Source organism: Tenrec ecaudatus, chromosome 4 (assembly GCF_050624435.1).
Source record: "Tenrec ecaudatus isolate mTenEca1 chromosome 4, mTenEca1.hap1, whole genome shotgun sequence".
In the NCBI taxonomy this organism is placed as follows: domain Eukaryota; kingdom Metazoa; phylum Chordata; class Mammalia; order Afrosoricida; family Tenrecidae; genus Tenrec; species Tenrec ecaudatus.
In genome coordinates this window covers 174,042,002-174,057,727 of record NC_134533.1, presented here as the reverse complement: position 1 = coordinate 174,057,727, position 15,726 = coordinate 174,042,002, and the positions used below count along the sequence as shown (strand labels likewise).

The 15,726-nt window shown below is 38.7% G+C and overlaps 1 pseudogene; it reads right to left on the bottom strand.

The window, feature by feature from the left end:
- The window catches only part of LOC142446125 (mitogen-activated protein kinase 6-like), a 46,859-nt pseudogene extending 34,211 nt beyond the window's left edge, over window positions 1-12,648 (bottom strand).
- Window positions 12,649-15,726: the final 3,078 nt, after the last annotated feature.

The following is a 15,726-nucleotide window of genomic DNA, read 5'->3' as shown; positions in this document are numbered from 1 at the left end:
AGTAGCAACCAAAATAAAATAATTACTGGTAAGCATTTATTATGTACCAATTGCTGATAAATGTTTTATAATCCTGAGACTGTGAGTAGTTCCTCTCATCCCATTTTACAGATGAGACCCAGAAGCAGAGTAAGGGTTATGTAAGATATTCAAACACACACATACTTTGTAGGTGGCCATCCCATCTTGGAATAAAGCTCTCAGCCTCCACAGCAAAATGCTTTTTCTGGCAACGTTTGTCTTTATTTTTCTTAACATATAGGTTTGCTTAGGAGAGAGTATTAAATCTGATAAATGATTCACATAACATAAAGTAAGCACCAGGGAGATGCCCTGCTTCAGAGGGATCCACAGCTACTGAGTGTCTCTCCATGCAAGGTACGGCAATACATTTTATTTAATACTGCAGTAAAAGTGGGTGACCTGTAGGGTCTACAACATCAAGGGAAGTCATATGATTGTAGTATATCTTGATTCACCAAACATCTTTAAACCTGTGTGTTGCACTTTTCAGTTTGCCCATGCCAGACTTCACCTCAAATCCCGATTGTCCTCTGATATCTATATGGCTGATTTCATTTTTTGTCTCCTAGGTTTGGAATTGCCTTATGTTATAAACCAGAATCGCAGCATAATTTTCTAATGTTCCTTTTATTTTTAATGTTTTAAATTAATGCTTATTTTTTCCTTTTGACTTTAGTACATTATGTTGGGCTATACCCCAGTGACTGAAAAAGGTTTTAAGACCATTAATCTTAGCTTAGCTCCTTGCTGAAAAGAAAGCCGTGTCTTACTGTGATGGCTCTTTACAAAGAATTTGAATAGGATGGAGAAGATGGATTCTGATATCACTCAATTCCTCTTGGGAAATGGTCTGGGACCTAAAAACTTCCAATGAATTTCACTGCATTATTTTCTGTGTACCAACCAAAGGATGTTCTTGAAATTTCTTACCAGCACATCTAAGCACTGGGTTTCTCATTTTTATTCTTAAACTCAACAAGGATCATTTAAGTACGCAGCACTAGCCCGAAATGTGATAAGCACCATCTTTATTTGTGGCTCTAAAGGGAATTGAGCATCAGTGACAACCAAAATACATTGAAGCATGCACTATCTAATGGATAGTCACAATATGCTATGTGACACTTGATCTCCCTTTGAGAAGAGGAACAGACTATGGGAAGAATTAAAATTCTATTTTCTTGTCAGCCTTCAAAGCAGTTTACTAGGGAACCGTGACCAGCAAATGCTGACATCTCATTTTCTCACCATTCAGTCTTCCTTCTGTGTATTTCAGATTTAAGCAAATAAATAAACATATTAACAATAATAAAAATAAAGTATCTCAGTGTTAGAGGTTACAGATAAAAGGGGTGAATGATGAACTTATGTCAACTAGACACTCCTGGCAAGTGGTTCAGTCAATCAAGTCACAGCCTGATGCTTCCCCCTTGGGAACATAACCTCTTCATGAAAAGGACCCTCTCTCTCCCTTCATCTTCCTGCTGGTTGGTCCCAAAGCTGCTGGAGACCTACCATGTTCCCACTCTGCATCCACCAGCCAGGGCTTTCTCACAGGCTTTGTTATGGCGTGGGCCTATGCGAGTTGGAGGAGGAACTTGTGGACGAGTATCAGCCATATGAACTTGACTCTCTCATACATAGATGAGTGTCTCTAGATTTGTTTACGTAGTCAAGCTGGCCTGTCATGTCATGGTATCGGGGGAGTGCGGTGCTAGAAAAGCGTCATGCAGCTGGAGAGTGGAGGCTTGCCTGACCTCTTCCTGATGGCAGTTGGATGGAATTTGATTTTTCTTCTTTGGATAGCTGGACCAGGTCAGATATGGCCAAGTGGTTTCTGTGGTTGCTATCTGGAAATGGCATGGGGAGTGAAACTTTTGGCTCCTAGAAGTTATCGTTGGTTATTCCTGCCTCAAATACCAGAAGTGAATGTGATGGACGTGAACTTGTGGCTCAGGGAGTGAAAACACCTCTTGAACTGCTCTGCAGCACAAAGCCATACTGCTTGGTCAAAATAGCTGATAGCAAGCCTGGCCCCAGTTTGATGGTGCCAAAGGCCCAAGGTCATGTTGAATATGAAAGGGTAACTTAGATCAAAAAGGATTGAATTTGTTTTAAGAATTGTGTTTAGGATCTGGCTACACTAGGATTATATTGATTTCTTCTACCTATTGTTATTGATATAATGCATGATAGAAATCATCATTAGGAAATATGAATAGATGGAATTTGTAAACCCACTGCCTTCAGTCAGTTAATTGAATCTGTTAAATGTGTAATTGGAATTGCCTATAATAAGGCTTAGAAAAGGGAATCCTCACCCAGTGCCTTGAATGCACAGTACACTTGAATTTGAAAAGATTTGCCAATAGACATATTGGTAGATTGAAGAAAAAGAGACTACCTGGTTTTTAAATTTTTGAACTAGTGGTTTGTGACAAAATCTGGAAAAATCTGGAGCCGTGATGGAATTCTCCTATCTAGTAATGAATGTTAAATGGAGTCTGTTGGCAGTGTGAAATGCTCACTAGGTGACCACCTAGATTGACATGTTGAATGAAAGTGGGGAAAATGCAGCAAAAGAGATGGGTTGAGTTGGGCCACCACCACCAAGGGACCTGGTTTACAAGGACTGGAGGAGAGATGAGGGTTGGCTGGATGATCTGAAATTTACAGAGTTGTGAGGGACCTGAGCCTACACCCTTGACCTGGTGTTGTTGAAAATTTGTGAAGGAGCCTGTGGTTGAGAAGCAGGGCAGCCAATGACCACCTGGTGAGGCTAAACAAGGTGGCCCATCCAGAGTTGACCAGAACCCAACGAAATGAAGAAAAGATTTTTGAGACTGTGAATTGGTACATATTGCTGCTGACTTTGTGGGTGTCCTTCCTTGGTTTAACTTTGCTCATGGATGCAGACTTACAAGGTTCCAACTGGAATGTAATTTCTTCGTATCAAAGAACATGCCTGTCTCATCAGAGAACTGGGCTCATAGAAATGGGCAGTGCAGAAATTGAAAACCCAGAAAAGGAGGAGATAAAAGCATGAAGTTGGCTGATTTATAATCTTTCATAAATACGGGAAAATGTTGATAGGATTAAGGTGTGGGTGTTCACATAATGGCAATTGTTAGGTATAGAACATTTTTGTTTTGTTAACTTAAGGAATATAAGGTTTCAATGGGGCTGGTAATTTTGATTTGTGTTAGTTTAAACATGTGTGTTAGTTTTATCCTGTTATGTACAAACATGGTTTTATTATTGATTTGTTTAAAAATTATATTGGGCTCAAGTTGACAAGAGGAGGATTGTGGTGTTTGATGATTTTATGTCAACTAGATACTACCCTTGGGGGCAAGACCTTCTCATGAGTGGGGCCCTCTCTCCTCTTTCTCTTCTTGTTTGATGACCCTGAAGCTGCTGGAGCCCTGAAATGTTTCCACTGACCTTGGACCTGCTACTCTGCACCCAAGAGTCGGGGATCTTTCTGCAGTCCATGTCATTGCAAACGGCTTTGCGAGTCTGAAGAGAGATTTATGGACTAGTTTTGGACTTATGAACTTCAGTTGGACTTGTGTGGGATGCTTTCCTAACATATAATTACTTGTTGGTATTTTGCTGTCTCGTCTACATGTCTGAGTGTCATTTGTTTCTCTAGTCAATCCGGACTAATACAAAGAAAGTCTGGAAAATGCTCTGTGATGTTGGACGCATCAGCATGAACACAAGGTTAGTAATTGATATAGGTATTTCCTTAATCAATTTCTGAGATTGTCTAGAAATAGTGACACGCTATTAACAATGAATAAACATAGACTGAGGAGTCTTCATGTGTCTGTTAACTTAGCTGTTAACTGGAAGGTGGTTGGTTTGAACTCACCTGGTGCTCAAAAAAGATGTGGTAGCTTCCCTACAGAGACCGCCCTCAAAGCGCTATGGGGCAGCTCCACTCTGACCTCTATGGTTGCCTGTGATTCATGTTGCCTTGAACGGAATGGGTTTGGGTTTGGTATTTTTAAACCTATGATTAGTTCTGCTTGGGTAAAAAGCTGAATCTAGGGCTGGATCAGGGAAAGCAAAAGATCTGTCTAGAGCATCGTGTTACAATTGGATTTGTTGAAGATATTGGGAAAGTACCAAAGAGGCACAAGTGCTAACTTGAGAAGTTTCCATAAGCTAAGTCTTAAATAATTTGAGCATCTAAACAAATAAAAAGAGAAACCAATTATAACCCGTAAAATAGAATGAGAATTCACGAATCCATGCTGATATCAGGAAGCAAATAAGTAAGTAAATAGAGTAGGAGATATGACCCTTTTTAAAATAAATCATCAGCTAATGAAATGGATTAAATGATGGGGATAAATGTAAATAATTTCTAAAGCTACATACAACCTGTTCAAGATTTCCTTATACTATTCTTGTAATGTTTCTATACCTTTGAAATTACATAAACTTGGAAGTCATAAACAAAAAGAAAAGTAAAAACACTTAATTTCTGGAAGGAAGAAAATTCCCTGTGAGAAAAGGACAAAAGAAAGCTTTAAAATGTAAGTAATTTGATATCACAGAAGCAGACAAATTAAAAACCAGAATTCAATTATTACAAATATATCAGAACTTTTGCAGTGTTGCTATGACCAAAAGAAAAATCTTCAAAACACTATTGAAGCTAAGAAGGGAATCTTGAACTTCCAAATTTAACCCTAAAATTTTGTAACATTACAGGAACTTTGGAAGTCCTTTCAAAGCAAAAGTTATTCTAAGGCTTGTGGATATTCCTATTGCTCAGCACTTACATTTAGATAAGCACTAGATAAAGCCAAAATTATTTGTAGCAATATTACTTGGGATAGTCTTATCTGCCGCTGTGTTCATGGGTGAATTCACTTGGACCTTGCAGGAGGTCTAGGACCAGTCCTGGTGGTAGCTCTTAGCAAATAAATGTGCTAGGAAGGATAAATGCTTTGATGTTATTGTTCTTCTCCTTATTTCTTCAAGCCTTGGCAATTTTATAATAATTCACTTTTCTTTTAGACTGAAATAACACTAAATTTAGGGAGCAGTGCTTCCTAGCAATAAACACACACACACACACACACACACACACACACACACACACTGCTTCATCAAAATCTCAAAATAATTTTGAACCTGAAACTTTTGGGGCTAATAAAGGAATTTTGTAAATTTTCAGGGTATTATGTCAACTTAAAATATGCACATACTCACAGAACCCCAAATACAAAAAAATAACAGCTGTGTTTCTATATACCAGCACTGAAAACACTTAAAAAGGAAATGAGAGAAGCAATGATAAAATATACAATATGTAGGAGTCGTTCTAACAAAAGGCATAAAAAATTAACAATGAAAATTATAAAGCCTGCAGTAATAGATTAACGAAGACTCAATTAAATGCAAGGATGTTCCATATTCGTAGATCGGAAGATTTAACAGTGTTAAAATGTCAATACTATCCAAAATGAGCTATAGTTTCAATGCAATGCTGATAAAAATCCCAACAGCCTTCTCGACATATATGGGATGGTAGGACACCTTGAATATTAATATAATGGTGAAAGAAAGAGAACAACAAAGATAGACTATTCATACTTCCTGATTTTTTAAAGATATTGCAACTACAGCACTAAAAATAAAAGCACCCTAGATGGGTATAACAATAAACACACATATTAACAGAATAAAACTGAAAATCCATAAGTAAACACTGACAACTCTAATCAACTTATATTTTAAATAAGGGTGTGATGTCCACTTGAAGGGGAAAATTTCTCTTTAATAAATGGTGTTGGGAAAATTAGATTTATATATTTAAAAAAATGAAGAAAGGTCTAATGCCTTATACCATAAAAAAAAACTCGAAATTGATTAAGTACTTAAATGTGAAAATTAAAATGACAATATTCTTAGAAGAAATCCCAGGGGCTATGCTATTAGGCTTAGCTTTAAGCAATTGATTAACTAATGTAATAATAAAAGCACAAAAACCAGAGACAAAATAGATAAATTGACCTTGTAAAAATGTAAAATTTATTTTTTATCTACATATTTTATTAAAATACGCAAATAGACAAGCTACTCACTAGGAGAGTATCTTCAGAAACCATATATCCACTAAGGACCTATGAACTAAAGTTTACCTAAAATTTTAACAACTTAACCATAAAAACAAAAGCAACAGAATCATAAAATAGGTAGGACTTGAGCAGAGATTTCACCAAAGAGGAATTCAGATGATGCCCAAGCTCAGGAGAAGATGCTCAACACCATTAACTATCATACCATCTTGTTACCATTACAATGGCTAAGATATAAAAAGCAAACATGAAATAAAAATTGTTGATAAGGATGTAGGAAACTGGAGGGCTTATCCGCTGTTGTTATGAATGAAAACGGTGCAGCTATTATGGAATGCAGTGAGGCAGTTCCTCAAAAATTTAAAAATATAACTAGTGACAGTTACAAAGATAGCGTCCAAGTAGAATCACCATGCTGTGCTCCTGCTGTTAGATCAGAAAATTAAGAGATAGGCATAGGAAGCAAGCTAAGGAGAAAGCAACTGGTTCTGGAGGGACCTGGGGGGAGGAGGAGGTGGGGAAAAGAGCAGTAAGCAACAATGCCATAGATAGGGGAAGGTATTAAAAGCAGCAATGAGGAGGATATAGAGATCCTGGTGGTGTTGGAGCAATAGTAATCTAGCTGAGAGGAATTAGGAAGAAGCAGAAAAAGGGCAAGTGAGATGGTGAGGCAGGAGGAAGGTAAAAGGAAACAGAGGCAAGATCTAGGAAGGAAAACTATGTATAAAGGTATAAACAAAGGTGTGGACTTACATGGGTGCATAAGCAAATGTGGTGAAAAAAACTGATGGTGCTCAGCTATCAAAAAATATAGTGTCTGGGGTCTTAAAGGATTGACATTAAACAAGTGCCCATCTAGCAAAGAAGCAACAAGCCCACATGGAAGAAGCACACCAACCTGTGCGATCATGAGGTGTCAATGGAATCGGGTTACAGGTACCAGGAGACCTAAAACAAACCAACAAACAAAAATATATTGTTGAGAATGAGGTGGATCAGAGCAGAGCCCCCAAACCTATCTATAGACAATAGGACATCCCCTCACAGAAGGGTCACATGGAAGGGATGAGTCTCCAGGGCACAATATAGCACTGATGAAACACATAATATCCTTCTACTTCCTTGAGGCTTCCTCACCCCCACTACCATGATCCCAGTCCTGCCTTTCAGTTCTGGTTAGACTGGAGCATGTATACTGGGACAGATAAGAGCTCATGATACCAGGAGGTTAGGAAGTAGGTGGGGGAAGGAGGAAAAGAAAGGGGGCACTGATCGCAATGATTGATGCATAATCTATACCCCCAGGGGGATGAACAATAAAAACATGAGTGAAGGGAGAGACTGGACAGTGTAAGATATAAAAGTAATAATAATTTATAATTTATCAAGGGGTCACGAGGTGATGGCAACATATGTTCAAATATACTTGAGACAATTAATGTTATATAGCTGTATGAGCCCCCAATAAAATGATTAAAGGATAAATGACTGACATCCCCCCAAAAGAAAAAGCTAGTATATGATCTAGAAAATCAACACCTAGCTATGTTCTCACAAAGTTGAATGCAGAGACTTATCTAGTGGTATTCATTGCAGCCCTTTTCACGATGGACCAAAGAAGGAAATAACCTAGATACCTGTCTGTCAATAGATGACTCAATAAACAAAATGCAGTAATGCATATAAGAGAACACCATTCGGGTAACAGAATAAACAAGGTCTTGATACCTGCAACAATATGAATGGAGCATTGAGATATTATACTAAGGGAAATACTGTATATACTTGAGTATAAGCCAACCCAAACATCAGTCGAGGCACCTAATTGTACCACAAAAACTGCATTAAAAATGTGCTGAAAAACTCAGCTTATACATGAGTCTATACAGTAAGTCAATCACAAAAGGACAAATATTGTATAAGCTAAATTCTTTAAAAACATAAAGGGCAAATATAAAGAAATCCAAGTTTATTAGCTGTTATTTAGTTGGGAGGGAGTGGGGATGGGTTAACAGTAATGGAAAAATCTCATTGATTAAAGGGAGAGCTGTACAGTAAGACACTGTTACCAATAATCATGTACACCTGAATTAGAAGTTGTATGACTGACATATTTACTACAACAACAGCAAAAGTAGTTTCTGAGACTGCTTATGTTTAACCAGACACTTCATGCAATTTGTTTCCTTGGCTCGGATGCTCAGTGTCAGGGTTGCACGGGACATAGTGATTAATGGCCTGATCATATGTCAGCTGCGTCCGTTCTGCTTACCACTTCTTCTGAAGTATTTGGGCTCTTAGATGCTTGTAAATGGCGATCCAAAGCCCAACCATCCACCTCTGTACAGGACGCTTCAAAGGAAGGAAGAGAATCAGGAATAGGAGGAAGAGACGGGATTTGTAGCTGGTTGTGGCAGCGAACAAAGGTCTCCTTCACCACAAGACCAGACAACTGAACGGCACCTGGATAAAATGACTGAACAAGGAGGAGCTGATGCCAACGGCTCAAACAGAAAGAAAATATGTTGAAAATATTGAAGGCAACATATGTACAAAGGGGCTTGATACCATTGAAGTATGGATTGTTATAAGATCTGTTAGAGCCCCAATAAAACGATTTATTTACAATGAAAAACGAGTTGGACACTGAAGAAAGAAGACAGAAGAAGGAGTGATGTGTTTGACATGTCGCTGATGAGTAATGGAAGTACCACTGACTGCCAAAAGACCAAACAACTCTGTTTTGAAAGAAGTACAGCCAGAGAGCTTACAAGCAGGGGTCCTCAACCTTCCGAATGCCGCGACCCTTTCATACAGCTCCTCATGGTGTGGTGACCCACCCCCCAAACACAAAATCATTTTCGTTGCTTACTCATCACTGTCATTTTGCTACTGTTATGAATCAGGTGACCCTTGTGCAAGGGCCATTCGACCCCCAAAAGGGGTCTCGACCCACAGGTTGAGAACCGCTGGCTTAGAGGCAAGGATGGTCAGATTTTGGCTTACTTATTTGGATGTAGTTCCAGGAAAAACCAGTCCCTGGAGAAGGACATAAAACTTAGTGAAATAGAGCAGCAGTGAAAAAGAAGAAGGTTCTCAACAAAATGATTGACACAGTGACTGTAACAATGTGTTCAAGCAAAGGGACAATTGTGAGGACTGCGCAGGACCAGGCAGTGTTTCATTCTGTTAGGCGTGGGGTCCCTGGTACTCTGCACCCATTTGATGGCACCTAACAGCAAGAAAGAAATAAACACAATGCTCCCTATAGGGTAAAGGTCGGTATAGGCTTACAGACCATTATAAAAGATTCAAGCCTATTAAACCATACACAAACTCTGTTGTATTTTTTTCTATGAGACACGACATCCCTCACTGACCCATAGCCCTACAGGGAACAACACAGTTGTATTTTTTTCCTGTAAGCCACTGCATGTTAAAGTAAGAGGCTGACACTCCAACTGATGCTATTACTGTGAGTTATAAACTTCTTCATCTCTGGAAAAAATGCTAAAGAAGAAGCCAAATTAAAAGAGGGTAATGAATTTCAATTCGCATGGACTCGAGTTTCTGGAGCCACTGAAGGTAGGTATCCATATTGTCCTAAGATCATAATCTTTAAACCAAAATAGGCCCCTGAAGTCTTCTTAAAACCAAGCTGAATTAGTAAAAATTGCTTGCCTTGAGGGTTCTGCTCTTTTAAGGAATGTCTGATGTATCTCAGTGACAACTACAACTGGAAACGTTAGGTAGGAGCCTGCGGAGGCAGGAAATGTATGCATCATTTTGGAGGAACAACTCAGGAAATGAGGGAAATGTGGTTACTCAACTCCAACAATGCATTCAGTGTCAATGAATTGGACACGAAGAAATGGTTGAATTTGCATGTGTTTTGCCATATATAATCTCAGCAACAATAACATTTAAAATAAAAAATAATAACAGGGGAAATTATTATTCTCTTATATTGCAGATAAAAAAACCAGAGCACTAAAGGATCCTGTGATATTATAGTAATCACGCCTAAAAGTAATGTGACCCAAGAGTGCCTTTTCTTCCCCGCCCCTTGCCTGCCTCTGCATAAAGTTGTGCTGGGTATGGAGAGTGAATTGAATTAGTGCCTCTCATTTTTGAGTTGGGTTAAGTCAGCCTCAGTAGCATCTCTTTTTTGGGAACTTAGAGGTAGGGCAACTTCATGAGAAGGTATTGGCAGGGGGCATATTGGCAAGAGAAGCACCAGAAGTGGTCACTGGAAGGAATCAAGTACAAATAAATCATCCATTATATTTCTGTTCAATTGACTAGTTCAGTTTTTCTTTCTATTTTGAATTTATTAATCGTTTCTTTTGTTCTCATGCTTTGCAATATTGCTATGAGTCTGAGAAGCAAGATGAAAATCTTTGTTTTTAGTAAATGTACATTGGAAGCTCCCAATGGGGAAATAACATTGCTGAAGCAGCTATTAGGGCGGCTGGCAGACAATGAGCTAGAGAGGATGCCAGGGCCAACATCGCTGGTTCTGTCTTTGAAAGTAAGAATTGGGGAATGTCTCTTCTCACATGCCTCCATCCTCATCCAGACACCCCTAAATATAGTCAGACACACAGTAAAATGACAGAAAATTTAAAACCTGAAAGAATACAAACTCGAGAGTATAATATAAAACTGAATCTTGGCCTCTCCACGCATAATTGTGTGGCTCTGTCGATAGAGCTTTTACTCTAAGAACTTCCTTCTGGAGTTAAAAGTGAGAGATTAGGAATTTTTCCACCTTCATGACATGGAAGGAGTCTTTAGAGTCGTCAGAACAAATGATGTCTGCTTATATTAAAAGGGTTTTTTGATACTTGAATAAATAATAATTATAAAAGTGTCCAGGGTACTATTAAATTCATGCATTGCTTTCTAAGCATTGTTATTTCCACTGTTAATGAGACAATTTGATGAAAAACGAGAGTTGCAAGCACTGTAAGATATACAAAGAATTCTCAGTGGTTCTCTGGAATATAATCTTTTCCCAACAACAATCCATCTAATGTTCATAGGTAGAAATCAGGTCTGACACATCCTAGGTATTTGCAGATAATAAACATGTCTGAGTAGCTGTGTGGGAGCGGAGGCCTGTAGACTCTGTCATACTTGTTGGGGTTCTGAAATGTCAAATGAGAGATGAGTCTGACAATATTGACAGATTAAAATTTTAAAGTTAGAGAAGGTATACGATATTGTATATCGTTTTCCTGGGAGAGGGTCAGGGCAGTGGGCTCCCTTCAGGACTGCCACCAGGAAACCCTGTGGGGCCGTTCTGCTGTGTTACCTGGAGTTGCAGTGTTACCTGGAGCTGAGTGAGCTGCACTTGACTCAAGAGCACCCAACACAAACAGCAACAATCAGCCTTGTTATCATGAAGGGTGCTGGTTGAATAAGGTGACTTCAAAAGGTGTTTGTTTTTTTATGAAAACACTGAATTTAGAATTGAAGTTGCATCCATTTAGCCTCTGCATCCCATATCGTAGAGAGCGGCCCTGAAATTCTTGAAGAAATGTGAAATTGCTGCACTAAGTGCCTGTGAATAAGATAGGTGAGGAGATGAAGAAAATTTCAACTTAACACTGAGAGTAATTTTCACCTTTCCTTCCTTGAAAAATATATATGAAATGTCATGTGTAGTCATGGAAACAGTAAAATAAGAAAGCTGTTTATTAAGACCGAATTCTTGAAGTTACATGCAAGAATGTCAACTAAAGATTGTTTGTATTATCTTTTCCAAGGCAGAATAAGATTGATGATGATTAGATGCACAACCATCCTTGTCAATCTTCCTCAGTCTGTGTTTTGCATGGATGTGCGTAACTTCCTGAAGAGATGTTCTTCAATATTCTTCCTAGAGTTTTCAGAAGGCTTCTCAACCAAACTGCACTTATGATGCTATTGGAAAAAAATTCTAATCATATGAATTCACATATTCATACTTAAAACTATAAATACTTGACATAATAGTTTCAATGCGTGTCTGCAGAGTTTAGTCTAAAGTACACTCCTTTTTGAGTCCCCGTAGTCATCGTAGGTCCCTGTCGGAACTGAGGCAATATACCTCCCTCCTCTCTAATTTCCAGTGTGCACAGCAAACCTACTGATAACTGACAGTGCCTTTTGAGAATTATGGAATGAGCATTAAATACTATAGACAGTGTAGCAGAAATATTAGCTGTTATTCTGTCTTTAAATTATTCATGTAGCCAATTAGCTATAAATCTGCAATCCCTTCTATTGCTCTTCATCCCTGATATAGTATGTATGTACATTATCCTTAATCATTGACAATGTCTCCCATTAGAGGTATAGAATTTTTTAACTAACCTTCCAGAATCACCTTAACTTACCCAGATATCACACCCCCAATCTTGAATTGCTCACTACTATTGGTGATGTAAGGAGCACTGGTGTCTCTGCAGTTATTCATCAGCTGCAAGGTCAGTAGTTTGAAACCAACAGCACCTCCGAGGTGAAAGATGGGGGTTTTCATTTGCCCATAAAAGTAACGGTCTATCTATTTGGAGGCAGTGAGTTTGGTTTGGGTTTAATTGGTGGCATAGTGGGTTACATGTTGAACTGATCACAGCAGTTCAAAACCACCAGCTGCTCCAAGGAGAAAGATGAGGCTTCGCTTCCTATAAAGACATCATCTCAGGAACTCCCGGGCAGTTCTACTCTGTCCTGCAGCGCTGCTATGAGTCATAGTCAACTCAATTGCAGTCAGTTATTCAACATAGAGACTCATTGAGACTGGAAGATGCTTGAGTACCCTTATTTCATAAATGGAGAACCAGACTTGAAGAAGAAATGCATTTGGTTGAAGATACCACTGCTAGTGGGGTGGGTGTGGGGGTCAAAGACAAAACTCTCAGCTTCTACTTTTGAACTTGTTTCAACCGCCTCTTCCAATTTTGTGAAAGGGATAGTTCAAATGAGGCTACAGAGCTCTGAAAGCAGGCAAGGGGTCAATAGTTCCTAGTTGATGATGCTACCTCTTCCATCCTCCAGCCACCAACCAAAGATCACTCTTCATTGAGGGAGAATTGCATGAGAACGAATCAAATGAATATAGTTAAGAAATGTCTGATGGTATAAATTCTCCTGTCATATATTTAAATGCATGGAACATTTGAAACTGTTCTTACCTAAAAAGGAAAGGACCTTAAACAGTCAACGCTGTATAGGCAGTAACACATCTGTAGCAGGATTCCATGCCAATGACTCTTCTGACGTAAGGTGCTTCTCACCAAAGTAGCTTCACTCTATATCTGTCTACATATCTATTATCTATATATATAACATATATAGTTATTGCCTCTATTATCAGTATTGTTATAACCCCACCTTTATTTGTCTCTAAGCATTGGAAATACATAATAGAATGAAGTTGTCTGAAAATTATGCACTGTGACATTGTATAATGATAAGATGGTAAAAATGTGTTTGTAAACAAATAGGAGACAATCTATGTCAGACAACATTTCTGCTTCTTTAAAATACAGTGCTAGTCCAGAACTACCAAATTTTCCAAGATTGCGCTTCTTAAAACGAATATAACCCTAGTAGAATGTAGACCTAGGCATTGAGAGGCAATCTTCATCTGATCAGGTCAAAGTGCACAGGCCCAAATGGCAGTCTCTCTCCCACTGTCTTCTTTTCGCTCCTTCTCTCTTTCCCTTTCTTTCACCCATACACTTAACTACCAAATAAATCAGAACTCAATTTTATAACTAATCAGAAGACATAGCTAAGAAGCAAACAAAAGCTCAAGTTAATTCTGACTCATAGCAACCCTATACAGCACACCATTGGACTTTGATTCTGCTCTCTTGCTTTGAGGGTGCCGCTGAATGGTGTCTTGTAATGACCATACATTTTCTATTTTAAGCCTCTCCTTACTTTCTTGTGGCACGGATTAGTTTGGTAGGCATAGTTCTGCCTTTGTAAATGAGTGTTATTGAACATTTTGTCTGATCATCAGACTCCATATTTTCATGTTAATAGAATCCAATCACTTAAGAGTTTAATCAGTACAATTCAATAATTCAAGTATTTCAGTCTGAAAGGCAAGGCTTTACTTGTAAAATTTCCTTTTCTCAACAGTGTTTAAAATTCTATACCATCAGCTAAATTAATGACACTATCAGTAGAATTACCTTAAGCCCCAGGGGGGTGATTTATAATGTTTTCTATCATAAAATAATGATGTCTCTAAAGTGAACCAGAGACACATAGAAACCATAGATACATGAATGAATTTGGAAATCACACCTAATTCTAGACCCAATCTAAGGACAATCAGTTCTTACGACATAGTTCTACTCAATATTCACCCTCAAAAAGAGATCCCTGAATGTATGAGTGCTATAGCAAAGTGTGGTGAGGAAATCAGATGGTACCCGGCTATCAGAAAGAATGGCAACTAGGGTTTTAGAGATGTGTGTTAAAACATGCAGCCATCGAAGTGAGGCATCACCTCAGTGCACATAGCAAAAGCACAGCAGCCCAGGCGATCCAAGGATTGTAAGTAACACAATCCAAACCCAAAGGCAAGGCAAGTATGGAATTTCAATTCTGGCCACCCAGTTTGAGCAATGCTCTGCATGACAGTGGAATCTAAAAAGCCATTGGCCGGGACCCCATGTGCATGAGGACACCAGGGAATACTCTCACCTTAATCCAGGGGGTGAAAAGCTGTGCCGACAGATCAAGAGTATTGGGAAGTCAGTTATGGAAGATGCAGTTAGGTTAAAAGGTAGTGCCCCATCATGTGATCTCCCTTTGGACCAACTTGAAACTGATTTCAGTTTTTAATATTTTCTATTGAGGAGTTTATGTTTTGTTTTTATCATTTTGTTTTGTTTTGTTTGTTCCCTCTTTGTGTTTTGTATGATTTTCTGTTCTCTATAAAAAATCCAGGAGAAGCAAATCTATAGACACAATAACTGGATTAATGATTAGCTAGGGGCATGGCAGGGGGCGCTGGGGGTATGGGTAAACTGAGAGTACAACAATGTGTATGAGAAGAGAATATTCTGAAATTGATCGTGGTGATGAGTGCATAACTCTTACTATAATTGAATAATTAAACTATGATATTCATGTAAAAACCTTTATAGGAACAGAAAACCTCATCTTTTTCTCATGGAGAGGCTGGCGGCTCCAACCTGCTGGTTTTGCAGTTAACAGCCCGACTTTTAATGTCTGGCACCATCCTCAGAGCTGTTCTGTTTGAGCAAATGATTGCAGTCACAGCATCAATCGATACAACTGATGGCCTTCTTCTTTTGCTCTGGCCCTCTATTCTTCTCACCACAATGTGCTTTCCCAGTGACTGGGGTCTCTAGGCAACTTGTCCAAAGCATAGGAGATGAAGTTTTACCATCCTCGCTTTTAAAGAGCAGTCAGCCTGGCCTTCCTCCAAGACAGGTGTACTTGCTTGAATACTGGCACTTTATAACACTTTCAACATTAGTTGGCAACACCATCATCCCAAAGCATCAATCCTTCTAAAAGCATCCTTATTCACTGACCAGATTTCCCATGCATATGAGACATTTGAAAATTC